Source organism: Lissotriton helveticus, chromosome 1_1, assembly GCF_964261635.1.
Source record: "Lissotriton helveticus chromosome 1_1, aLisHel1.1, whole genome shotgun sequence".
Taxonomy (NCBI): domain Eukaryota; kingdom Metazoa; phylum Chordata; class Amphibia; order Caudata; family Salamandridae; genus Lissotriton; species Lissotriton helveticus.
In genome coordinates, this window is record NC_136057.1 from 1090505782 (window position 1) to 1090533565 (window position 27784).

The following is a 27784-nucleotide window of genomic DNA, read 5'->3' on the forward strand; positions in this document are numbered from 1 at the left end:
CGTAAGCAGTTTCCTGTTTGCTTGGCATATGCGGTGACAATCCATAAATCGCAAGGTTTAAGTGTAGACAGTGCATTGGTGAATATTGGCAGTTCTGTGTTCAAGGAGGGTATGGCATATGTGGCATTGTCACGAGTTAGAACTTTATCGGGATTGTACTTGATTGAGTGTGATGTCACAAACATTTGTGCCGATCTAGATTGTGTTAAGGAATACAATAGGTTAAGAAGAGAGTATGCGCCACATTTGCCTCAGTATCCTTTGTTTGAGAAACGTGTGGTAGGCCGGAAACGAAGAAATGTGACCAATATTGGGGAGGTTGTAGCAAAAAGACGAAAAGTCGATGAACCTGAAATTATAAGCAGAAACAAAAAGGATTCTGTTGAAGATGTTGTTGGTTTTCAATTTGAAAACAGTTCTGGTGTCAACTGCTATGCTAATGTAGTGGTTAATGTTTTGTTTTCTCTAGAAAATGTAAAAGAAGAGATTGTGGTCAATTCTGATCAAAGATTTTGCAGTTTGTTAAATTCTGTGTTAGAGAAATGTAGCACTGATAGAACAAACATAGAAAGTGTGTCTGAAATTCGAAATCTGTTAGACAGATGTTCAGGCCAAACACAATTCTCTCAAAATAGTCAGCAAGATTGTCAGGAGGTTTTAATGTATATGCTTGATATATTGCATGATGAAGGTGTAGATGTAGATCACCTGTTTGGGCTTTCTTATCAATGGCAGCATGACTGCGAGAACTGTAGGGTATCAAGTACTACTAGTGTAGACTCAGAAAGATTTATATATTTAACTTTGCCAGACAGTAAATCAGTCTCTTTTAATAAGCTAGTAAAAGGAGCTGATCACAACATGGAGTGTAGCCAATGTAAATCTGAAATGATGTCCACATTATTTATACGAACATATGGCCAGTATGTCATTTTAATGTTCCAACGATGTAGGTCTGATGGAACAAAATTGACAACTTTAATTAAAAATGTTGTGGCTTCACAGTTGTCAATATCAGGAAGGACTTTTGTAACTGTAGCAATTATATATCATGACGGTCCTTCAATAACATCAGGACATTACACAGCTTATTTAAAGTCTAGAAATGGCTGGTCATTCTGCAATGATTCTGTTTTAATTTTCAAAAAAAAATTGCCGTATGACCTTAAAAACTCTTACCTGGTGTTTTTAAAACCAAAATTTTAGGGAAAGAATCTCGGGATGTGGTCTGAGGAATTTCAAGAAGTTCTAATGGCTCCTACACGATTTGGCCTTGAGGATAAGTGTAGTACAGAGACATAACTTCTTACCATAACACTGGACGTCATGGAGAAATACGTGCACTTTGAATGAGTTCAGAAAAACTGTTTCTTTTTATAAGCTAATTGAAGCAGCCAATCAAAACATGGAGTAGAGGGAATGTAAGTCTGCAATGCTGTCTACTGTTTTACATTGCTTTGTGATTAAAAGTGATGTAGAGAATTAAATAATTGTAGTAGTCATAAAGGTAGTGTAAGTCTGCTTCATAGTAAGCAGTATCAGTGTCATAGGAAATGTAGAACATGAGTGAGCAAGAAGGGGAAGATATTACTAGTCCAGGATTGTGAAAATGATCTTGAACATTTTAATTGTGAAAGTTGCGGAAATACAACATGACGGGATTGGCTTACAAGAATTCTAAGAGTTATAAATGGCTCAGACACGATTTGGCCTTGTGGAAACGTGTGGTAGAGAGCGAGAAGTCATTTATTGTATGTAACATGTTTTTGAAAACAATGGAGGTTTTCTTTCAGAAAGTGGCGGGTTGAAAGTAATAACAGCACAACAGAGTGTAAGCTGTTCATAGGACATCCTTCGCCGTCATGGAAAGTAAGTTAACTTTAAGGAGTTCTGAATTCTGATTTGTTATGTTGTATGGGTTTTTTAAACACAATCATTTTGATTGTGTTTTTTTTTCCCCGCTGTTATATGATGAATACCTTCAAGTCACTGTTTTTTGTGAAATTTGATACATTCTGAGAACAGCTAAAATAAACCATTTAATATGTATAATTAATTCTGTTCTGTTTGCATTTATGATGTACATGTAGAACTGTGTAGGAGGCATGGAGAAGGTGAGGCTTCTGTAAGTGTCAAAGTTGTTGCATACAGTGCTCATATTCTACGTAGTCTTTCATATGATAGACTACATTTCCACAATGAGATACCTAAGCAAAGGAAACACAGGTGATATGATTGTGGAATGAGGAAAAAAAATTGCACGTTTTTCAATTATATTACCTGTGTTTCTTAACATTACACATCACATTGTGTAGATGAGGTTTAGGCCTGTTCCTGGAGACAGAGGAGGTCTAACATTTGTCCAAGAGTGCAGTCGACATGACACACTTGGTTGGTAGGCCTGCACATGTATTTTCTTCTCTGTATTCTTCAATAAGTGTAAATTTGATCTGCAACCCTGAGTAGGCCTCACCTTAAACAAACCTCTGGATAGGCCACACCTTATTGTCATCCTGATTCAATTATTTAACATGTTAGGGACAGATTTATGATAGGTGTATGACTCTTTTGCGCCACTGTGCGTCACTTTTGTGACGCAGTCGCGGTTGAAAAGATTTGGTATGAGGTGACAAAATTATAAAATGATGAATCTAGGCTGATGTGTCATGCTGTAAAAAAACAATGCCACATGAAACCAATGCAGCAGTCATGCAAAAGATGCACAATGTTGCAAGATAGGACTCACTTCATCTGCATCAAGATACTATTAGTTTAAAATGTATATTTTTAGGACTGTGTAGGGGCATGGAGAAGCAGAGGCTTCTGTAAGTGTCAAAGTTCTTGAAAAACTATTTGTCCTTCAATCTTTTCCCTTGTTTTTTCTAATTTATTAAAAACATGTTTTAATATTTTTCAAATGTTTGTTCTCTCTTTCAAAGATTTTTTAGTATAAATAGAACAAATGAGTAACTTAACGACAATTATAAGGTAAATGTTTTGTACTCTTTTTGTTATATTTCTATCACATTTAACTTCTATTAGTTCCACTGCTTTATTTCTTTAAGAATCACTTTCCTACATTTGCTACTTCGCTCATTCCTTTGTCTATTACTTAATTACTCTACTCCTTCACTATTTTTCTTAGTCCCTCTCTTCTCATACTTCTTCACTCTTGGTCACTCACTCTGTCTCTATTACTTTCACTGTTTCTGACTGATCTAAAAATTTTTTTTAAAAAAGAACAGTAAGTATAAGGGAAGGAAACAGACAGTTATGTTAAAAGAAAGACTGCTATAGGGAGTAAACTAGGGATACTGTTACCCGCAATCCTCTGCTGATGATGTCACTGACCATGTCATGAATGATGTAATATGTGACATCATCAGCAGTGGATTATGGGTAATAGTATCTCTAGTTTACTCCCTTATAGCTGTCTTTCTTTTAACATAACTGTCTGTTTCCTTCCCTTATACTTACTGTTCTTTTTTTTTTTTTTTTTAAATTTTTGGTTCGCTCCCGGTTCGCGTACCGGTTCGCGAACTGGGAAGCGAACTAAGAGAAATAGAGGTTGGCAGAGTTCCAAATATTCTACCAATTTTTTAATAACGGGGAGGTAGTTCTGAAAAGAACTTTTTTTTTATTGTTTTTGTTGTTTTATATTTTTTTTATTTTTTTCGGAACATTTTTTTACTTTTTTTGAATTTTTCTGAACGGTTTTATATTTTTTTTGTTTTTTTTGGGGGGGGGGAAACGAAAACGATTCATTGTAAAGGGCTCAACAGGAGCAACAAAAAAAAAAGAATTTATTGTTTGCGGCGTTTTGGACAAATTGGAAGATGATAGTCAATAGCTCTGTTGATCAGAGTGATGCTACTTTCTCTGTAGCAAGTGAATCCATTGCAAAGTACGCAGACTTGTTTTACTTCCCCAAATCTCAGTTGTATATTTGGCACCATCTCCCTGCCCTCTGGTCCCGTCACTTCGGGTACAACAGATCTTCTGGCCATAATAGGGGGATTATCTAGTTCGTTACGAAACTGTGCAGCACTGTAGTTGTTACGATGCCACCTAGTCATATGGCGATGCATTGTGTAGTTTCCGTAACTGTATTTCTTCTCGGTCCCTCTGGACAGTCTATCTCGACATATAAGGCAAGTTACGTATCTTGCATTTACTTTTTTCTCGCCTTTGGGAAATTTAAAAAATTGCCAAATGAAGTTTTCTTTCCGGTGAGACCTCCTGGGCTCCTCAGGCAAAAACTGCCTCTCTTCCTGCTCTTCCTCCTCTTCCTCTTCTTCCTCTTCTTGCTGAATTATAACTTCAGCAGGTGGTCCTCTCTTCCTTGGATGTGGTGGAGGTGGTGGGGAAGCACCAGCTGAAGCTACTAAAGAAGCCATTGCTCACTGCTAACAAAGGGTCTTTCTCTCACAAAGATGAAAGTCAGAGTGAGGAAAGAAGGAGGGGTTTTCATCATTTGGGAAAAACAATAGTTCTCAACCAATGAAAAGTGTTAATTTTATATTACATGACCTAGTGTTACATCATTAGGAAACCAAAAGTGAAATGAACCAATGAAAAGTGTTATTACCAAGTCACATGACCTGCTGTGTTTACGTTACGCGCTTTGCGCCGCCTCCCGGTTTGCTTCTGGGAACCTGCGCTTCGCGCCTCGCTTCGCGTACCAGTTCGCTAACGTAGCACGTCATATGACGTATCACGCGACAACGTGAAACGTCATGCGGACGCGAGGCGTCACGATGTTTTCTAACGCGGCAGTTGCGTTAAAGGAACGTTTACCGGTTTGCGGACTATTTCGCGGCATCACGGTCAGCTAACGGGAAGCTTCCCGATTCGCGAAGCGGGAGGGAAGAAAAAAAAATATTTGAAAAAAAAATTATTAATAAACATATAAAATATATTTTGGGATTTAAAGAAGAATACATTTTACAGCTACAGATATTAGCTTTTAAAAAACCAATGAAATTCACTGAAAAAACCATAGGTTATAGACCATATATAGTTAGGAATTAGCATTTACAAAACCTTGAAAATTCACTGAAAAAACCATAGGTTATAGACCATATATAGTTAGGAATTAGCATTTAAAAAACCTTATTTTACTCACACAAAACCATTGAAATTCCATATATAGTTAGTTGCACTAACTATATATCGCGCACCCGCAATCCACTGCTGATGATGTCACATATTACATCATTCATGACATGGTCAGTGACATCACTGATGACATCACTGATGACATATCAAATGACATCACTGATGACATCACTGATGACATCTCATTTGACATCATTCTTGTGCTAATACGATAAACCTCTTCAGACTCTAATAAAACCTTAGATACACTCAGTGTATACAGACACTCACACACTGTTACTCATCCATGGAGTTACTCACACACCTAGTCAGTCATGCAAAGAATCAATCACACCTCTATTTCCTCAACTATACAGTTATACACACCTTACTTATTCAAACATATACTAACACATATTTACTCTCTTATACAATCCCTGATACAAGTTCACAATGATCCATACAGCCACTCACACATTCAGTGGCTCTCATGCACAGTTATTTATATATGTCAACTCTCACATGTACTGTGTTTTACATATGTACTTACTATGACATGTAGCATTGACATATCCATTCACTCATCAATACACTCATGCACACAGTCAACCGCCCATGTAGCTGTTTCCACATGTACTCTTGAACTCATACACCTAGTGAATCAACTGCTCACACATCTATGCACAGAGTCACACACCTCCCAGCCACCCCCACACAAACTCAATCTCCCATACAAATACTTGGGCAACCAATCAATAACATATGTAGCCTCTCGTATAGCTAATGATCCACACATGCAGCAGTTTACATCACAACAGACACACTGAAGCAAACATTCAGACAGTTTAGTCACTAACCCATGCATTTAGTACGACACATTTATTCACTCACTCATACAGTCAGTCACGCACCTACTAAATCCTTCATCGAGACACTTATACATCCACTCATTCTTCAATATATCTAACATATTTAAACTTTACAGAAACACACAGTCACTGGATGATGTCATCAGTGATGTCATCACTGATGTCATCAGTGATGTCACTGACCATGTCATGAATGATGTAATATGTGACATCATCAGCAGTGGATTGCGGGTGCGCGATATATAGTTAGTGCAACTAACTATATATGGAATTTCAATGGTTTTGTGTGAGTAAAATAAGGTTTTTTAAATGCTAATTCCTAACTATATATGGTCTATAACCTATGGTTTTTTCAGTGAATATATATATATATATGCAGGAAGGTTCCTCTCGGATGTGAAAGGAATGGAGAGACACAAAGGGGTACTGTGGGAGGGATCCTTTATTTTTGCGAGCTCATTCATGACGCGTTTCGGCAGATTGCCTTTATCAAATGCTGTCTCTCACCCCCTAACCGCAAGCAGTCCAAACAAGTACCTCCAGTCGCTTCTTTTCTTGTAGTCCTCCTGATTGGTCGGTCCACGTCACCTGCAGACCAGTAGTTCGTGTAGAGAACCACGTGTCCCATCTTGCACTGCCATCGCATGATATGAAGATGTAGCGTCCGGCAACAGTGTACTCCGTGTAAATCAGGTAAATGCAGAAGCGCTGTGTCGGTCTGCTGCAATCCGGGCATTTAAAACAAGGCCTTCCTCCCGTGTCCCCATGACGCCTCAACCACACATATCCGCTCGTAGAGGGGGCCTGGGAAACTCCATCCATATATATATATATATATATATATATATAGGATTTCATGTTTTTTAAATGCACAGAGTCACTTAACTTAAACAGAATATTAGCATTGAACGTTTGCAGTTAATGGTGTTACTGGCATTTACCCTGGAAACCACTTAATGAAAAATATGCTGCCACAATGAGTATTTTACTACACATGCATGCTGGGAATTGTATTTTTTTACTCTTAGTATGTATTGGGCCCGCATTTAAAATTGCCTGGTTGCTTGCAATTAGCAACTCGCCTCACCTGTGATCAAGGCTCAGCATGAGTCGAAATGCATTAGGAGCAAAGAGGATCATACTTTGAGATGCATGTTGTTACTGCATGACTTGGAAATAAACATCAACATCCAGAAATAGGGCTTTGGCATCTTTTTTCGTTTTGTATATAAACGAAGTTGCCCCCAGAAGAAATGCACTTGCAGCCGGTTTCTGTCCAAATGAAAGCAGTTTATTGGATTCATTTTCACCCAGCAATACTATGCCTGAAGTGTTTTGGGCCAACACCCTTCATCAAAGGTACTCTGTGAAGAAAATGACAAAATTACTGACAGAAAATATCCCCTTTTTTATTTCCATTAACTTAGGTGAGTACAAGAGGCAAGTGCCGAGATTTCTGGGATCTGTAGCACATAGTTTTTTTTACCAATGTGGGCTGTCATCACCACAAAAAACAAAGTTTATAACTTAGATGAAGTCCTCCAACATAAACAACTTTCTTTCACTCAGAGTCCCTCTGTACCACACAGTGTCTGCCCCAATAAGCAGACTGTAGCCGTGCATCTAGTTCCTGCGGTTGTGCATTTCGCCATCGGGGTGGCCACATTAATGTTAAAAAATGAAGTTGCCCACAGAAGAAAGGCATTCGCAGCCAGTTTCTTTCCATACGAAAGCAGTTTATTGAATTTGTTTCATCCAAAAATTCCATGCCTGACGCGTTTTGGGCCAACACCATTAATCAAAGGCACTCTGTGATGAAAATGACAAAATTACTGATGGAAAACATCCCCTCTTTTATTTCCATTAACTCAGGTGAGTGCAAGAGACAAGTGCCAATATTTCTGGGATCCGTAGTACATAATTTTTTTACCCATGTGTATATATAAATATATATATTCCCTGAAAAAAACATAGGTTTTAGGGATGTTATAGTTAAAAATGAGCATTTAAAAAACCTTTGAAATTCACTGGAAAAAACTACAGGTTTCAGGGCTGTTGCAGTTAGAAATTAGCATTTAAAAAAGCTTTTAAATTCACTGAAAATACCGTAAGTTTCTGGGAGGTTATAGTTAGAAATTAGCTTTAAAAAACCTTAGAAATTCACTGAAAAACCCCCCATTTCAGGGAGGTAACAGTTAGTTTCATTTCACTCATACAAAATCAGAGAAATTCGGCCGTTATATGTAGTTGAGCTAACTATAACTCGCGCCCCGCAATTTACTGCTGATGATGTCACATATTACATCACTCATGACATGGTCAGTGACATCACTGATCACATCTCAAATGACTTCACTGATGACATCACTCATGAAATCATCCAGAGACTGGGTGATGTTAAAAATTTGAAGAATGTTATATATACATACGCAAAGGTGTATTGAAGAATGAGTGGGTGTATGAGTGTCTGAATGGATGATTTAGTGGGTGTGTGACTGACTGCATAAGTGAGGGAAAACACGTGTCGAAGTGAATGCTTGGGTGATCAACTCCAGTCCCCGTGGATAGTAGGGAAGGTGTTGGAGAGAAAATTAAACTATTTCCTATCCAACCGCGCCCCCCAACGCAAGTCGTTATAACGACTTGCGTTGTAATACCTGCGTTGTAAAGGTAGTGCATGGTAAAAGTTGCGTTGTAAACGCCGTTCCCCATATGTGTGAGTAACTATGTGTGAAAGGTAGGACATGTGTAGAAAGAGGAAGAAAGGTGCAAAAGAAGCAAGTGGAATGCTGAAAGAGGCAACAGAAGTCGAGAAAGAGAAAGAATGGTACAGAAAGTAGCAAGAGATATGCAGAGAGAACCAACAGAGGTGCCGAAATAGGCCTTGTTGTAAAGTCCTCCTGTGCCTTGAGCACCCCCCAACTTTTTGCTTACTTGTACTGGTGGTAACTGACTGACCCTGGGCACTGCCTAACCAGGCCCGGAGCTATGTTGAAAGACACTTAGAATACATTGAAAACACCTACATACATTAGGGTACAGTATGGGTTGGGGTACCCCTGTGATTGACATGACCTCCCCTGTAAGGCCCTAGTACATGATAGGGCAGGGGAATTAAAACTACCTCTAAGTCCCTAGCATATAATAGGGCATGGCAGTTTAGAGGCCAGTAGCCCATTATGCACTTGTATGTGTACACTGCTGAGCCTGAGGTCAGTTTAAAAGTAGACTGTGTTTGTAGAAAGAGGCTAGAGAGGTGCAGACAGAGGCAGGAATGGTGCACAAAGCGGCAACAGGGGTACAGAAAGAGGTAAGAGGGGTGAAGAAAGAACAAAGAGATGTGCAGAAAGAGGCAAGAGAGGTGCAGAAAGATGGAAGAGATGTACAGAAAAAGGGAGGAAGGGTACAGAAAGAAGCAAGAAAGTTGCAGAAACAGGCAAAAGGGGTGCAGAAGGAGGGAAGAGGTGAGCAGAAAGAACCAACAGAGGTACAGAAAGAGGCAAGAGGAGCACAGAAAGAAGCAATACAAGGGCAGACAGAAGCAACAGAGGTGCCGAAAGAGGCAAGAGAGGCATACAAACTGGCAAGCAAGCAACAGGGGTACAGAAACATATACGAGGGATACATACATTTGCAAGCCAGGTACAGAAAGAAGCAAGAGCAGTGCAGAAAGAAGCAAGAGAGGTGGAGAAATCAGGAAGAGGGATGCAGAGAGAGGCAAGAGAGATGCAGAAATTTGCAAAAGAGTTGCAGAAAAAAGCAAGAGCAGTGCAGAAATAACCAACAGAGGTGCAAAAAGAGGCAAGAGGGGTGCAGAAAGAGGTAGGAGAGGTGCACATAGAGGCAAGAGGGGTACAGAAAGAGGTAGGATGGTTACAGGAAGGGTGCAGAAAAAAAGGAAGAGAAGTGCAGAAAGAAGCAACAGAGGTGATGAAAGGGGCAAGGAGTGTACATAAAGATGCAAGAGAAGTACAGAAAGAAGCAACAGATATATACATTTTTGTTTTTTGTATTTCTCAGGAACTACTGAATGGATTTACACCATTTAAAAAAGGTCACTTTCTGAAACAAGAGCTACCTTTTTGCCAAATTTGGTGTCATTCTGTTTCCCAGGCCGGGCTGTATCAGTGTTTAAAGTTCCTATGGAAATTAACATTGGGAAAACGCGTTTTGGGACACCCCTTTTTTAATGGCCCACTTGATGAATCACCCCAAAACTTTCGGGACAGGAGCTGACCTGAGTGAACCATTAGTTCAGAAAATTTTGCAAATATTCGTCAAACGGCGCCAATAAAATGGGCATAAGAAAAAAAGCTTTTTGAATAGAAACTAGGTGCTAATTATAACCACCTACTGGTGACCACCAGTAGGTTATATATATATATATTTCTCACTCCTTCGCAGAAACGAAAGTAATGGGCGCACTCGCGCTGATTGTCCACAATTTGATTTATTGATTATATTTCAGCATGAAAACAAACAAACGATCAACGCGTTTCAGTGCTCCTGGCACCTTGCTCACGATCACTTTTCTCACATTTTTTTATGGTATTTAAACCAACCAATAATATCGGATGTTACCTCACATCCTGTTTTTCTCTAGGCATTGTGGTATTTGTGGTTTTTATTAAAAGGAGTCTTTTTAGTGGAGTTAAACCGTTCAATTTTGCATGTGGGAAACTCAGTGACCCTTCATTGATTCATTGTGTCTTGAACATCTGTCGGGTTTCTATGTGACATAATAATTATTGTCTATTTCCATCCCTCTAGTGGGATTTGTCATTTTTAAGTCAATTTCTTGGGGCCCCAGTTGTTCATCTTTACACCTTCATGTTTATTTTCTTATTACATTTTCCATCCCTCCAGTGGGATTTGTCACTTAGAGTCCATTTGCTAAGCCATTTGTTTTCTTAGTGGTTTTGTTTTTGAACACAGTTTTACACTTCACAAGCTCATTTTGATCTGTTACAAGAGATGAATATACAACTCCTCCGACTGATTCAGGCCGTGTGGATTTAGGGTTCTAAAGTTTAGGATGTGGCGAGATTCTTTTTTGCGCATGATTTTCTCACGGTCTCCTCCACGTATGTTCTTGGGTATCGTTTCTATACCAAAAAATTTCAATTTCAGCCAGTCTCCATTGTGTTTTTGCTCCATATGTTTAGCCACCGTATTCGCTCTGTCTTTATGTATTGTGGCTCTGACGTGTTCCATTATTCGTTTTTTCAGTTCCCCTTTGGTGCTCCCCACATACATCAGGGGACAAGGACATACAATGCCATAGATTGTGAATTCTGTCGTGCATGAGATCAGTTGTCGTATTTGCCATTTTTTGTTGTTAGGTAATGGTATCTCCTTAATTGGTTTTGCAATTTGACACATTTTACAGTTGTAACATTTTAGGTAGATACCTTCCAAGAAGCGGTAATACAGGACCTATATAAAATTAAAGGATCCAATTATCAAGACAACTTGACCCGGGAAGAACGAAAAGCATTAGAAAACCTTTGCAATGATGATCAAATAGAAATAAAAATGGCCGATAAGGGCGCAAATATCGTGATCTGGGACAAAAGCTCATATATCATTGAAGCACACCGTCAATTGAAAGACACCAAATATTACGAAAGATTAAAAACCAATCCAACTCAGGAAATCAAACTAAAACTAGATGAGAAATTGAGACAACGGAAACTAAATAATCGCATTGACAGTGATGAAGAAAAATATCTAACAACCAATCATCCAACATGTTGTAACAGCACCACTATCAGCACTGTGCACTTGTCACGCACGTCTCCTCTTTTGTCTCCAAATGCACTCCTCCGCATTCCTCTCACTCTCTTTTTTACCTAAGAATTCACACTTGAGTAGTCATCTGCTGCCGTATATTATATTCAAAAATACCTTTTTTTAAAGGCACCATTCTTAACCTCACTGCATATTAAGGCACCAATGTTATAATACCATGCAGCGCAAAGTGCTCCTATAAGGAGAACTTCTACAGATGTTCATGAATTTCAGAGTGCCCTCATATTACATGCGATATCACGTGCCTAACACTGTGCACTGAAACTGTCGCCAGCATCGCGTGGCCAATTTGGCCTGAATTTTCTCAGATATGTGTGACAGCTCGGCACGTCATTTACACAATGTACAATGTTAAGCAACATGACCAATTTTTGTCTAAACAATAATGTTTTTTTATTTGATAAAACATTGTACCAACAAATGCGGGGTGTTGCAATCTGGGCCAGCTTTCCCCCAGCTATGCTTGTTTGCATATGGGGTGGTGGGAAGAATTGGTCCTTAATGCAACACACAAGCACTAAATGGACAAAAATGTCAAACAGTTCCTGAGATTTATTAATGATGTATTTATTGTGTGGGATGGGTCAACAACAGAAGCAAACAATTTTGTATTGATATCAACAACAACAATATCAACTTAAGCTTCACGTCAACTATCAGCAGCAAAGCAATTCTTTTTCTTTATGTAGAAGTCTTTGTGAATGAAAACAAACTGAAAACTAGATTATTCAGAAAAGAAACAGCAGAAAAATTCGGTCCTACACTCAACCAGTTTCCACCCATGACATCTTGTTAACAGTATCCCCTGTAGGGAAATGCTGCGAATTACACGAATATGCAACAACCCCATTAATCTACAAAAGGGACAACTGCAGAGCAAAAAAGGATTCTTAGCAAGGGGGTAAAAAAGTAGGACCATAGATGCAGCTATCAGTAAAACCCAGGGTCTAGACAGAAATGCCCTTCTAAAACCAAAACAAACAGATACTGAGAAACAAAAAGAAATAGTGCAATTGAGGCTAATCCTAGCTTACAACTTACAAAACAAATCCATCAAGAGGATTATACAGTGGAACTGGCTGGTAGTGTTGAGTGACCGGGTTATAGATGGAAGCTTAACAAAGACCCTGGGGAAAAGCTACAGGAGAGTGCCATCTATGAGCGGAAGTTTGGTCAAAATCAGTCCGGAGGTTTCAGAACAACATAATAAGCTAACACAAAGGAAGGGCTTCGCGAAATGTAAAAATTGCAAGGCCTTTCAGTACGGTACTAACAAAGAACATATAAAACACCGTTCAGTGATAGAGAAATAGAAATCTCACATTCTCTATACTGCACTACTGATCACGCCATTTATATTTTAGAATGCTCTAGCAATCTTAAATATGTAGGGAGTACCAAATTCCTGGCTAACAAGCGAATTCTACTACACATCTGTGCCATTGCAAATCATGACCCAACCTATCCTGTGGCCAGACATTTGCAAGAAGTACACAACAGTGACCTCTAACACCTCTCATATTTCTATGTGTACGCGTTTGTTGCTGCTATGGTATTTAATATTTATTAATACTTTTTTATTTGTATTTATTGGATTGTTAAATATGAATGGATAAAATGCCAAATGGTCAGAATCAAGCATATACTGATTACCAAATTAACGCACAAAATGTTATAAAAGAAAATTGCCAAATGTAAACAACATGGTTATATATGTTTGCCATTATGAGTATGTTTTCAGTGTCTATAAGGTGGGAACCTTAACTTTCACCAGCATGCACTGTCACTTTAAAAGGGGTAAAATGCCGGAAAGCGTTGTCATGTGATCAAGGTCCAGGAGGACCGAAACGCGTCATGGGCAACAGAAAATAAACTAAAAATGTACTATAGATTAAGCACTGAACCTTGGTTCATGCCTGCTTACTGCAACGAGAATGGTGAACATCATTTAGCAGCGTACTTGAATATTAAGGCTGGAAAGGCTTCTGCCTGTCTAGCACGACCCCCACTGATGAAGAGGGGACGACTACAGGAAGCTATTACCTCCAAGCAACATGCCAGAAGTAATTGTGTTTAGTTTCTCTGCAAGGATTCCAGTCGTCGGCACCCCCCGGCCACGGAAACTGACTGCCTGCAGCAAGCTCCTCGGGTGTGGTGTTGGAGGACGCATCAGACAGACTGAACGCCAAAGGTAGGAAGCAAAAGGCATTGAGGGGAGAGTGGTGTGCAAGTGGTGACGGGGAGAATACATTAGTAGCAATCTGCCCATTTAGACGCCTGTTATTCAACAACAAAAAGGATCAAGATGTCGGCGGACACACTTTGGGACTGGGAGGCAGCAGCCCCGAAAATGTTTAGCAACATACCTCCAAGCAGCATAATTGCACAAGAAAGGGACACCATGATAAATCCAGTTAATAGCAACATCATAGACAAAAAAGCGCTAGAAAATGTGATGCACGCACAAATCCCTGCAGCGCTACCTTGACGTAGGGAGAATCCCGAGAGGCTTGAGGATCCTAATAGCCCCCAGTTATGACCAACGAAAACCCAACATGATGTGTGATAGGGCGCAATGTAATCTAGAGTCATCCAGGAGGTTGGTGGAAATTCTTGTCAAGTATGCAGAAACAGACTGGGTGGCGCTCCAAGAACAAATTTACAAACTCACTGAGGAGATTACCCAACTAAACATAGGGGAGGAAGAAAATAAACTAAGAGAAGAAATGTTAATACAGTTAAGAAAAGAAGAAGACAAGATCAAAGAACGCAAGGCGTTCAAGTTTCACCGAGACAGGGTGGACTACGTGACGGGTGCATTATTACGTTCTCGAAAAAATATGATGGATTGAAATCAAACAAAGCCAAAACACATAATGAGCCAGGAACCAGTGCCTCCACTAGCAAAGACAGACATGCATACACATCAAACTTGGATCTAAGTTCCAATGTGGAAAGCAAAATAGAATCAGAGGGACAACAAATAGCCTCAAGGAGAGTGTTGCCAAACCAAAGCACAGCAGAAGAAACTAATTATTTAGTCGAGGAATGGCGGGAGACCCTCCGCCTGAGGACTCAACAGAACGCCAGAGAAAGAGGCATAACCACAGGTGGAGGGAGAGGAGAAAATCGAACAGAAAAGCCAAACAACAAAAAGTTGAAAGGGAGAGGCTGGTGGAATAGCAAATAAATTACAGCGACACAACAGGCAAAACGGTAATCAACCTCACTAGTATTAATCTCAGTAAAGCAGAAGAACAAATCTTAGCTCTAGGCCTTTCATTTTGTCCAGAGACAAATTTTAACTACACGAACACTAGGATGGACATTTACTGATTCATAAGAAAATTGAAGTTAGCAAAACATCATGCTCTACTAAAAGACAAACAAAAAGATAAAGAGAAAGAAATGGAGGAAGCTAAAAGTCCCATTGAAAACTCACAAGAGATAACAGGCAGTGGGGAGACGACTCTGCTGAAAATGCTAATGGAACTCCAGATGGAAGCAACAAATACATGCACTGTGGAGAACACTGACAGTATGGTTTACACCTCCCCAAACAACAATGAGGCAACACAAGAAGCAAATGTGCCAACATAAGAAGCAAATGTTGCTAGAAAAGCAACACTTTTCAAAAGAAAATCCACATTTAATCCAAAATTGCCCAGAGATAGTATAGACATCTTTAATGAACAAGTAATTTATGAAATCAAGAAACTTAATTTCAAGATGCAACATACCAAGCGCAAACTGAACCAAAAAGACTGGCAATACAAACAGCTGATTACTAAAATGCAAAAAAAAAAAACATAATTGCGAGAAACGCTGAAAAGGAGGCAACATTTACTTGTGAGATAGAAAGAATTATATTGGAGGAGGCATTGCTTCAGCTAAACAATAGAGCATGTTACAAGATCAGCAACAAATCGGCACTCAAATCAATATATGATGAATTTTAGGGAAAACCTCTAGCTTGGAAGAGCGCTGGAATCCTGACAATGGAGGAATATAAATTCATACGGAAAGAAAACCCTGTAATTTCTAATATATATTTAATCCCAAAAATACATAAAGATGCGAGGAATCCACCAGGCCGACCAATCATCCCGGCACAGAACAGTCTACTTGAGAACACAAGCCAATACGTGACTATTTTTTACTTGTACTTGTTCAATCTCTGCCCACTTATATTAAAGATACAAGTGACTTCTTAGCAAAGCTTCAAAACGTTGAATGGAAGGAGAACTATCAACTAATGGCCCTGGATGTAGTGTCCCTTTATACCAGTATTAATCATAGAGATGGTATAAGGGCACTAGAACATGATTTGGGCAGAGGAAAATCAAGATTGAACGCAAACTGTACAAAGTTAAGCAACATGAGCAATTTTTGTCTAAACAATAATGTTTTTTATTTTATAAAACATTGTACCTACAAATGCGGGTGTTGCAATGGGGGCAAGCTTCTCCCCCAGCTACGCTTGTTTGCATAGTGGGTGGTGGGAGGAGCTGGTCCTTTGTGCAACACACAAGCACTATATGGACAAAAATATCAAACTGTTCCTGAGATTTATTGATGATGTATTTATTGTGTGGGATGAGTCAACAACGGAAGCAAACAATTATGTAAGGGATATCAACCACAACAATATCAACTTAAGCTTCACGTCAACTATAAGCAGCAGAGCCATTCATTTTTTGATGTAGAAGTCTTTGTGAATGAAAACATACTGGAAACTTGATTATTCAGAAAAGAAACAGCAGGAAATTCGGTCCTACACTCAACCAATTTCCACCCACAACATCTCTTGCAATCCTAAATATGTAGGAAGTACCAAAATCCCTGCTAACAAGAGAATTCTACAACACATCCTGGCCCTTACAAATCATGACCCAACCTGTGGCCAGAAGTACACAACAGTGACCTCCAACACCTCTCATACTACCTCATAGATTCAATACCAAAAAATAGAAGAGGAGGTGATAGAGAGGGTGAATTACGGAGGTTAGAAACAAAGTACATTTTAAATCTCGATAGCAAGACCCCGGGTGGATTGAATACCACAGAAGATTCATAAACATGCATATAATTGATTTCTTACAAATATGATTGCAATACTGATTGTCTCAAAATATCTATGTAATTTTGGTTTTAATGCTGGATGCAACTTAACCACATATTCAGCTGCAACTGCAACAATTTATGGATAAAGATTGGAGGGATTCAAATATATAAAAAAAATTATACAATCAAACAATGAGAGGCTGCCACCTGACCTTAACCATAAATATAATGGTTTTTTATCTTTCAAATTACTTTTTGCACATTTAGTTGTATTTCTTATAACAAGTTTAGGTCACCAAATGGTCCAAATCCCTAAATTCAAGTATGTGGATCAAATTTGCATTAGCACTTTATCTTATCAGGGGACAGCCTTGGACAGGATACAATCTATAGTGACAAACCAAATTGAGCAAATAAAATAAATAACCACATTATGCAAGGATTTCAGAATCAATTTTACATGAAGGGAATAATAATATTTTATATCATGTTTTAACAAACAAATTGTTTGAGCATTTTAAAAATATTTTTATGAACTTTGGTTTAAAAATACTAATCATTGATTCGTATTTCCATGTGTACACGTTTGTTGCTGCTATGGTATTTAATATTTATTTATATATATTTATTTGTTTTTATTGGATTGTTAAATATGAATGGATAAAATGCCAAATGGTTAGAATCGAGCAGCTACTGATTACCAAATTAGGGCACAAAATGTTACACAAGAAAATTGCCAAACGTAAAACAACATGGGTATATATGTTTGCCATTTTAAGTATGTTTTCAGTGTCTATGTGGCGGGAACCGTAACTTTCACCAACATGCACTGTCACTTTAACAGGGGTAAAATGCCAGAACACGTTCACAAAGTCCAGGACGACTGAAACGCGTCATGGAAGACCGAAAATAAACTAAAGATAAACTAAAGGTTAAGCACGGAACCGTGGTCCGTACCTGCTTACTGTACCGAGATTGGTAAATATCATTTAGCAGCATACATGAATATACATATATATATATATATATCAAGCTCCATGGGGGTTGTCCAACAATGAGCCTCACTCCTATATATATATATATATATATATATATATATATATATATTACCTACTGGCGATAGCCAGTAGGTATATATAGTTAGGATTTTTTTCCTATGGGATTTTTGAAAATTCTATGTCGAATAACTTTGGCGTTTGAGGACAGAATTGGCTGAAATTTTCAGGAAAATGGAACATTTTGTTTCTGAGCAGCCCCTGAAAATTTGGGGGGGTTTCATCAAGGGGGGGCCGAGAAAAAAGGGGGGTCCCAAAACGTGTTTTTCCCATGCAATTTTCCATAGGGCGGTTGGCCTCACTTTTAGCCTGAACGGCTGAATGGATTTACACCAAACTTGGCAAAATTGTAGGGACTGGTAGCCCGATGTGCCTTTGCTATGTCTCAAGATATAGGCTCCAGTGGTTTTTACGAAAATTAACTTTGAAAAATATATATTGGGCTACATTGGGCTATATATATGTTGGAGCCCAAATGTAGCCCAATGTAGCCCAATGTAGCCCAATGTAGCCCAATGTAGCCCAAAGATGGCCACCAGAGACAAAAAAAAACAAATGTAGCCCAAATATCAGCCAGATGTAGCCCAACTATAGCCCAATGACAGAATGTCCCAGAGTGTTCTAAAGAACAACTAGAGTGCTAACAGTCCTACTTATTACAAAGGTATGGCACACCTGAAGCCATCTTGATTGGAATAAAGTGGTAACTCTTAAAACATTTAATTTAAAAAGGAACCAAATGAGGGGGTTCATTTTGCCATAGAAAGTATGATTAGCGAATATATGACGAAATCCAGCATACCATCAGTCCGCAAAAAAAATCCCGCATGTACTATTAGGTCGCAAATTAAAATAACGAAAACTTTTAGAACGAATATGCCTTTAGCATACACTAAACAACTAAACTACCCTAAACCCTTATACACTACCCCCAGCATGACCCTACACTACACAAACAGTACAACACTACCCTAAACCCTAAAACACTACCCCCAGCATGACCCTACACTACGCAAACACTACAACACTACCCTAAACCCTAAAACACTACCCCCAGCATGACCCTACACTACGCAAACACTACAACACTACCCAAAACCCTAAAACACTACACCCCAGCATGACCCTACACTACGCAAACACTACAACACTACCCTAAACCCTAAAACACTACCCCCAGCATGACCCTACACTACGCAAACACTACAACACAACCCTAAACCCTAAAACACTACCCCCAGCATGACCCTACACTACGCAAACACTACAACACAACCCTAAACCCTAAAACACTACCCCCAGCATGACCCTACAATACGCAAACACTACAACACTACCCTAAACCCTAAAACACTACCCCCAGCATGACCCTACACTACGCAAACACTACAACACTACCCAAAACCCTGAAACACTACACCCCAGCATGACCCTACACTACGCAAACACTACAACACTACCCTAAACCCTAAAACACTACCCCCAGCATGACCCTACACTACGCAAACACTACAACACTACCCAAAACCCTAAAACACTACACCCCAGCATGACCCTACACTACGCAAACACTACAACACTACCCTAAACCCTAAAACACTACCCCCAGCATGACCCTACACTACGCAAACACTACAACACTACCCTAAACCCTAAAACACTACCCCCAGCATGACCCTACACTACGCAAACACTACAACACTACCCTAAACCCTAAAACACTACCCCCCAGCATGACCCTACACTACGCAAACACTACAACACTACCCAAAACCCTAAAACACTACCCCCAGCATGACCCTACACTACGCAAACACTACAACACTACCCAAAACCCTAAAACACTACCCCCAGCATGACCCTACACTACGCAAACACTACAACACTACCCAAAACCCTAAAACACTACACCCCAGCATGACCCTACACTACGCAAACACTACAACACTACCCAAAACCCTAAAACACTACACCCCAGCATGACCCTACACTACGCAAACACTACAACACTACCCAAAACCCTAAAACACTACCCCCAGCATGACCCTACACTACGCAAACACTACAACACTACCCAAAACCCTAAAACACTACCCCCGCATGACCCTACACTACGCAAACACTACAACACTACCCTAAACCCTAAAATACTACACCCCAGCATGACCCTACACTACGCAAACACTACAACACTACCCAAAACCCTAAAACACTACCCCCAGCATGACCCTACACTACGCAAACACTACAACACTATCCTAAACCCTAAAACACTACGCCCAGCATGACCCTACACTACGCAAACACTACAACACTACCCTAAACCCTAAAACACTAGCCCCAGCATGACCCTACACTACGCAAACACTACAACACAACTCTAAACCCTAAAACACTACCCCCAGCATGACCCTACACTACGCAAACACTACAACACTACCCTAAACCCTAAAACACTACCCCCAGCATGACCCTACACTACGCAAACACTACAACACAACCCTAAACCCTAAAACACTACCCCCAGCATGACCCTACACTAAACAACCACCACAACTCTACACTACACTAACACAACACTACACTACACAACACTACACTACACTACACAATCACTAACCCACGGAAAAATTAACACAAACCCACTTACCTCTCTCGTCATCGTGGTTTTCACAACGCAAATGCATTTACCATACATGCCTTTAAAACGTAATTCTTTGTAAAGGCATGCGCGATAAATGCACATGCGTTTTGAAAAAATGCGGGATAATGGTATGCGAGGTCAATGACCTTGCGGGATAATGGTATGCGGACTGAAAGTCTGCGGGATAAAAAATGCGGGAAAATGGCTGCAAACCATGATTAGCAGCAGACTTCCCTGGTGAGCACTAGCTTTACTACAGTGATCTAATGAGCAACTAGAGTGCTAACATTCAGAATTTATGGCAAATGTGTAACACATCTGAATGCCTTCTTGATAGAACCAAAGTAAACAAGCATTGAAAATGCAATAGATCTCGCCCTCGTTTAAGTTAAAGCCATTCTGTTTGTAATGAGGTGGCTTTTTAGCTTTGCTTTTATTAGTGTTTTTACAACTTTCATGTAAATAACATGCATATGTATGCATATATGTATATGTATGCATGCATTTATATTTATATAGATATGCAGATTATATATGTTTATATATGTATATTACCTACTGGCGATAGCCAGTGGGTATGTATAATTAGGATTTTTTCTCTATGGGATTTCTGAAAATTCTATGTCTAATAAATTTGGCGTTTGTGGACGGAATTGGCTGAAATTTTCAGGAAAATGGCACATTTCGTTTCTGAGCAGCCCCTGAAAATTTGGGGGGGTTTCGTCAAGGGGGGGCCGAGAAAAAAGGGGGGTCCCAAAACGCATTTTTCCCATTCATTTTTCCATAGGGCGGTTGGACTCACTTTTAGCTCGAACGGCTGAATAGATTTACATGAAACTTGGCAAAATTGTAGATATGGTTTGCCCGACGTGCCTTTGCTATGTCTCAATATATGTGCTCCAGTGGATTTTGAGAAATTAACGTTTAAAAAAATATATATATCTGTGACAGCACTCCGGTTAGCGCCCCGGTTCGCGTACCTGACGCGTAACGGAACTTCCCGAAGCGAAGCTGATTGGCTCTCCGGTGTCTGTCAACATTCTAAACAGTCCGGAGCGGCCGCCATCTTGTCTCTCGGTACGATCGAGAGACAAGATGTGGTGAAAAACGAAGGGGGAAATGAAGGAAAGGGGGCAAGGTAGACCACTCCTGACCCCCTAGGATTGATGAGGGGGATATTAAAGTGCCCCGCGGGGCAAAAAATAAAAAATAAAAATTTTTTTGCGATTTTACGCCGTAGAGGCGCGTCCCGGTACGCGAACCGGGCAGCTCACCGGGCAGCTCACCGGGCAGCTAACCGGGCAGCTAACCGGCAGCGTAGCTGTCAACATTGTAAACAGTCCGGAGCGGCCGCCATCTTGTCTCTCGGTAGGTTCGAGAGACAAGATGTGGTGAAAAAAGAAGGGGGAAATGAAGGAAAGGGGGCAAGGTAAACCCCTCCTGACCCCCTAGGATTGATGAGGGGGATATTAAAGTCCCCCGCGATTTTTCGCGGTAGAGGCGCTTCCCGGTACGCGAACCGGGCAGCTAACCGGCAGCGTAACGGGAGTCCGCCATCTTGTGTTTTTGGAGCGTCCGGTTCGCGTACCGGGTAGCGTCCCGGTAAGCGTAACAAGGGGAAAACCAAGAGAAACAGTAAAAAAAAAATTAAGGGAATAGATTTCCAGCAAACTTGGCAAAATTGTAGGGACTGTTTGTTTGATGAGCCTTTGCAAGGCCTCAAGATATGTGCACGTGTGGATTTTGTCTAATTAAGGTTAAAAAAAATATATATATCTGTAAGCGTGCTCCGGCACGCTTACGTTACGTGTTTTGTTTGCGCTGCAGAGCCGATACGTCACGGTTATGCGACGCGTCATGGATGAGTGGCAGTGGCAGTGTGTGAGTGTCTGCATAGGTGTATGAGTGCATATGATAGTGTTGTAATAATGAGTGACTGTATGTATGAGTGATTGTATGGGTGAATGAGTGAATGTGTGTGTAGACGTAGGAATCAGTGAGTGCGTATGTAGTAACTGGTATTGGTGTGTCATGATGTCATCAGTGATGTCATTTGAGATGTCATCAGTGATGTCATCAGTGATGTCATTTGAGATGTCATCAGTGATGTCATCAGTGATGTCACTGACCATGTCATGAATTATGTAATATGTGACATCATCAGCAGTGGATTGCGGGTGCGCGATATATAGTTAGTGCAACTAACTATATATGGAATTTCATTGGTTTTATGTCAATAAAATGTCCAGCTAACTATATATGGTCTCTAACCTATGGTTTTTTCAGTGAATTTTCAAGGTTTTGTAAATGCAAATTCCTAACTATATATGGTCTATAACCTATGGTTTTTTCAGTGAATACATATATATATATATATATATATATATATATATATATATATATATATATATATATATATTCAGGCTCCAGATACCTTTGAAATTCACTTAAAAAACCATAGTTTCAGACCAGTTATAGTTAGCTGGACATTTTACTCAGTGATGTCACTGACCTTGTCATGAAGGATGTAATATGTGACATCATCATCAGTGGATTGCGGGCACGCGAGTTATAGTGAGTACAACTAACTATAACGGGGGAATTTCAATGGTTTTGTATGAGTAATATGTCCAGCTAAGTATAACTGGTGTGAAACCTATGGTTTTTTCAGTGAATTTCAAAGGTTTTTTTAAATGCTAATTCCTAACTATAACGTGTGTGAAACCTATGGTTTTTTCAGTGAATTTGCAAGGTTTTTTAAATGCTAATTCCTAACTATAACGTGTGTGAAACCTATGTTTTTTTCAGTGAATTTGCAAGGTTTTTTAAATGCTAATTCCTAACTATAACGTGTGTGAAACCTATGGTTTTTGTAAGTGAATTTCAAAGGTTTTGTAAATGATAATTATTAAATGTATTAATTGTTACTTTTTTATACCGATTTACTACATTATTTTAAACTATTCATTTTTAGATATTAAATTTTTTAAATTACATTACATATTTTTAATATAAATTGAAAAAAAGTTTTAAAAAATATTTAAATTGTGATATATATTTTTTTAATTTATATTTTTTTAATTTATATATATTTTATATAGCAGGCAACGATATTCTATGGAAGGAAATTCAAGTTACTGCTAAGTACAGTTAAATTTACTTTTCAGGAATAGTAGTGAGCTAGATTGGAGAATTAATTCCTCTTCAATCCTGAGGTCCCCTGTGAGCCAACTAGCCCACCAGGTACCTCCAGTATGCCAGGCAGCTGTGTTGTAGAGAAGTGTTCAAAGGGCATACCCCCTTTTTACAACACTCTGCATCACAGCTCCGTGGCGCTTACTGAAGATGCCTGTTGGACTAGTTGCCCCCTAGGGGACCTCTGGATTGAACAGGAATTAATTCCCCAACTTAAAATGCGCCTCAGGGCATGTTTGCACTCACATCACCTCAAGCCCCACCCCCTACTTTCACCACTGTGCTAACGCGCCCTGTAGAGTGTTCTAAGTATGGGGATTTAGTCCCCTTACATACTTGGGGTCCCTGAGGGCTAACTAGCCCACCGGGAACCTCCAGTATACGCCAGGAGGCTTTGTTGCGGAGAGGTGTCATGAGGCCACGCCCCTTTTTTCACCTCTCTGCAACGCAGCCCCCAGATGCATTTGCATCGGGGGAACTAATTCCCCTTGCACACTGGGGGTCCCTGGGGGCCAACTAGCCCACCAGGAATCTCCAGTATGCGCCAGGGGGCTGCATTGCAGAGAGGTGTAATGAGGCCATGCCCCTTTTTACACCTCTCTGCAAAGCAGCCCCCGGGCGCGTTTGCAGAGGGGGAACTAATTGCCCTTGCATACTGGGGGTCCATGGGGGCCAACTAGCCCACCAGGAACCTCCAGTATACGCCAGGGGAATGCATTGCAGAGAGGTGTAATGAGGACACATCCTTTTTACACCACTCTCATCGCAGCCCCCTGGCGCGTTTGAGGAGGGGGAACCAATTCCTCTTGGAACCTCCAATAGGCGCCAGGGGGCTGCATTGCTTTGCCCCAGGGGTGGCGGTCCCCGGGGCAGTGTGGGGGGGCTGGGCCCCCTCCACATCTCTCTTTCACTATGCCCCCGGGATTTTTGAAAAAAAATTTGGGGCCTTGGAGGTCCGTGTGGGACCCCCTGAGCAGGCCTAGGGGGTCAGGGTGTTTCTACACTGCTCCCTTTTTGCGTTCTACATGTTTGTTTTTCTGCTTTCTTGTGCCTTGGTCTACCGAGCACAAGATGGCTGCCAACACTCTGGTATGGAGTGTTGAAAGACAATGAGCATGCAGCTCGTGCTCAGAAAGGTACGCGAACCGTATGCGTACCGTACGAGTACCCCACGATTTTTTGGGCCTTGGGGGTCCTTGTGGGACCCCCGGATCAGGCCTAGGGGGTCAGGGTGCTTCTACCCTGCCTTCTTTTTGAGTTCTAAATGTTTGTTTTTCTGCTTTGTTGTTCTCAGTCTACAGAGGCACAAGATGGCTGCCAACAATTTCTGGTTAGGAGTGTTGACAGACAGTTGACAGCCAATGAGCACGCAGCTCGTGCTCGGCAAGGTACGCGCACCGTACATGTACCGTACGCGTACAGTTTGTGCGCCTAGTTATATATATATATTTTTTTTAATTTTCTCAGGAACTACTGGAGGGATTTACACCATTTAAGCAAAAGCGTGATCTGCGAATCAGACTCTACCATTTTGCCAAATTTCTTGTAGTTCCATTCAGCAGTTCGGGCTGTAGCCGTGTCTAATCGTCCTATGGAAAATAACATGGGGAAAACACGTTTTGGGACCCCCTTTTTTCTCAGCCCCCACTTGACGAATCCCCCCAAAACTTTCGAGGAAGGAGTGGAGCGGAGCGGAGCGGAGCGGGCCATCTTCTTCGAGAAATTCTCAAAGATTCATCAACCGGCGCCAAAGTTAAAACAAACAAAGTTAAGCGTAAGCCAAGAATTGGATTTTTTAGTGGAGGAGAGACTGAAAACGCTGCGTCCACGGCAGCAAAAGAGGCCAGAAGAAAGCACAGGAACAAAAGAAGACGCGATATGCACAAAAGGTGGAAAGCAAAATACAAAAAAGAAAACATTCTGGGAAAAGAAACGGCGATAATGGACAATAGCATCATTAATTTAACCAATGTGGAGCTATCTAAAGCGGAAGAACAGCTTTTGGCCCTGGGGTTAAATTTTTGTCCTGGCGAGGTTTTTAACTATGCTAGAACTCGCATAAATGTGTACTGTTATATTAGAAAGCTGAAACTTAAAAGATTCTTTGCGCTAAAATCTGACAAAGAGTTACCAACAAGTGGGGAAGGGGAGGAAGAGGATATCCCATCCCTTTTAGTTACAGATGCGTCCAACTTACTTATTATGCATGATTTTAATAATGAAATTGAGTTACAAACAGAAAGTGATGCAATAGATATATCAACTCAAGAAAGATTGCGTAAAATTGATTATGTACAGAAGGGGGCTGGGATCAGCCCTTTTAAAACCAAATCTTGTTTTGTGCCCCTCATGCCAAAAGACGCTGTTGACACATATCATGATATGATCATTACTGACTTGAAAAAACCTAACCATAGAGTCAAAAAGAGTAAACAACAGCGTAGTGTATTCTTCAAAAAGCTTGCATACGACAAGTTGATCAAAAAATTGGGGGATAACTGTGAGATCATTATAAAAAAAATCAGATAAGTGAGGCAACCTTGTGTTGTGGCCCAAAAAGGAATATATTGCAGAAGTCAATAGACGGCTCAGTGATGAAGTCTGCTATAAAAAATCTACGATAAAAGAATATGCGAAAGCAAGAAAAGCCCTACAAAAACTATTGGCCCAATGGAGACAAGAGGGTCTTATTTCTAGTGAAGAAAACACTTTTTTGTATAAAGAGTTCCCTGTGTTACCCATTCTATATCTCATTCCAAAAATTCATAAGGGAACAATACCAGTCCCAGGAAGGCCAATTATTTCGCCCATTGATAGCGCAGGAGAGAATATAGGTCAATATATTGACTATTTTTTTATAAAACGTTGTCAAATCTCTCCCTAGTTTTATTAAAGATACGGGTAATTTGCTGGTGAAAATGAATGAGGTAGTATGGACAGACGATCTATATTTAATAACGCTTGATATAGAAGCTCTGTATACAAGCATAGATCATAGACAGGGACTCGAGGCCGGCAGACCCATCGAATACTATGGACACATTAAAGTAATTGTTGAGATCATCAAGTGGTGTCTCAACAATAATTTATTTCTATTCAATAATGTGCTGTACAAACAAATAAGAGGAGTAGCCATGGGCGCCTGTTTCTCCCCCAGCTATGCATGTTTACATGTAGGCTGGTGGGAGGATCAGGTCCTCAGGTGTGAGAGACATGTGGCTACATATTTTAGATACATAGATGATGTGTTTATATTGTGGCGAGGTAACATATCTGAAGCAGAACAATTCATATCAAATATTAACAATAATTTGATGAATTTAACCTTCACCTCACATATTCATAAAACGCAGATCGAATTTCTGGACGTGAGGCTTCATGTCATAGATGGTACGCTTGAAAGCACACTTTTTAGAAAGCCTACGGCGGGGAACATCACGTTACACGCTAATAGTTCCCACCCTAGGCATCTTATAGCAAGCATACCATATGGTGAGATGTTAAGATTAAAACATATCTGTAGCAATGAAGATGATTTTCTCAAGTGCCAGGAAGACATGCGGAAAAGGTTGAACATGAGAGGGTATAATGAAAAGATTATTGAAGAAGCGGTTAAGAAAGCTAATGAACGCCCTAGAAAAACCCTTTTTAAAACTGATGACAGAACAGAGAGGACAAAGGATGTTAATCAAAATGACAATCCCAGACTCATTACCACCTTTTCCCGACAAGAAAGAAAAATCAGAAATATTGTCCAAAAACATTGGTCCATAGTTTTAACGGAAAGTATTTTGCAAGATTGGCTGGCTCCTTCACCCATCATAACCTTTAGGAAAGGTAGATCGATGGGTATAGACTTGGATAAGAATTCTCCTGAGACCAGAAAAGCGGCTGCATGGTTGCAGCCAACTAAAGTTTCAGGAAATGCACAACATGTTGAGCTTGCAAATTTGGCTGCAATAAAACATCTTACAGTACCCCCTTTGATGTAGCTCCTGTCCCAATTAAAGGCAGTTACAACTGCAAAACTGAGTATGCTGGTTATGTTC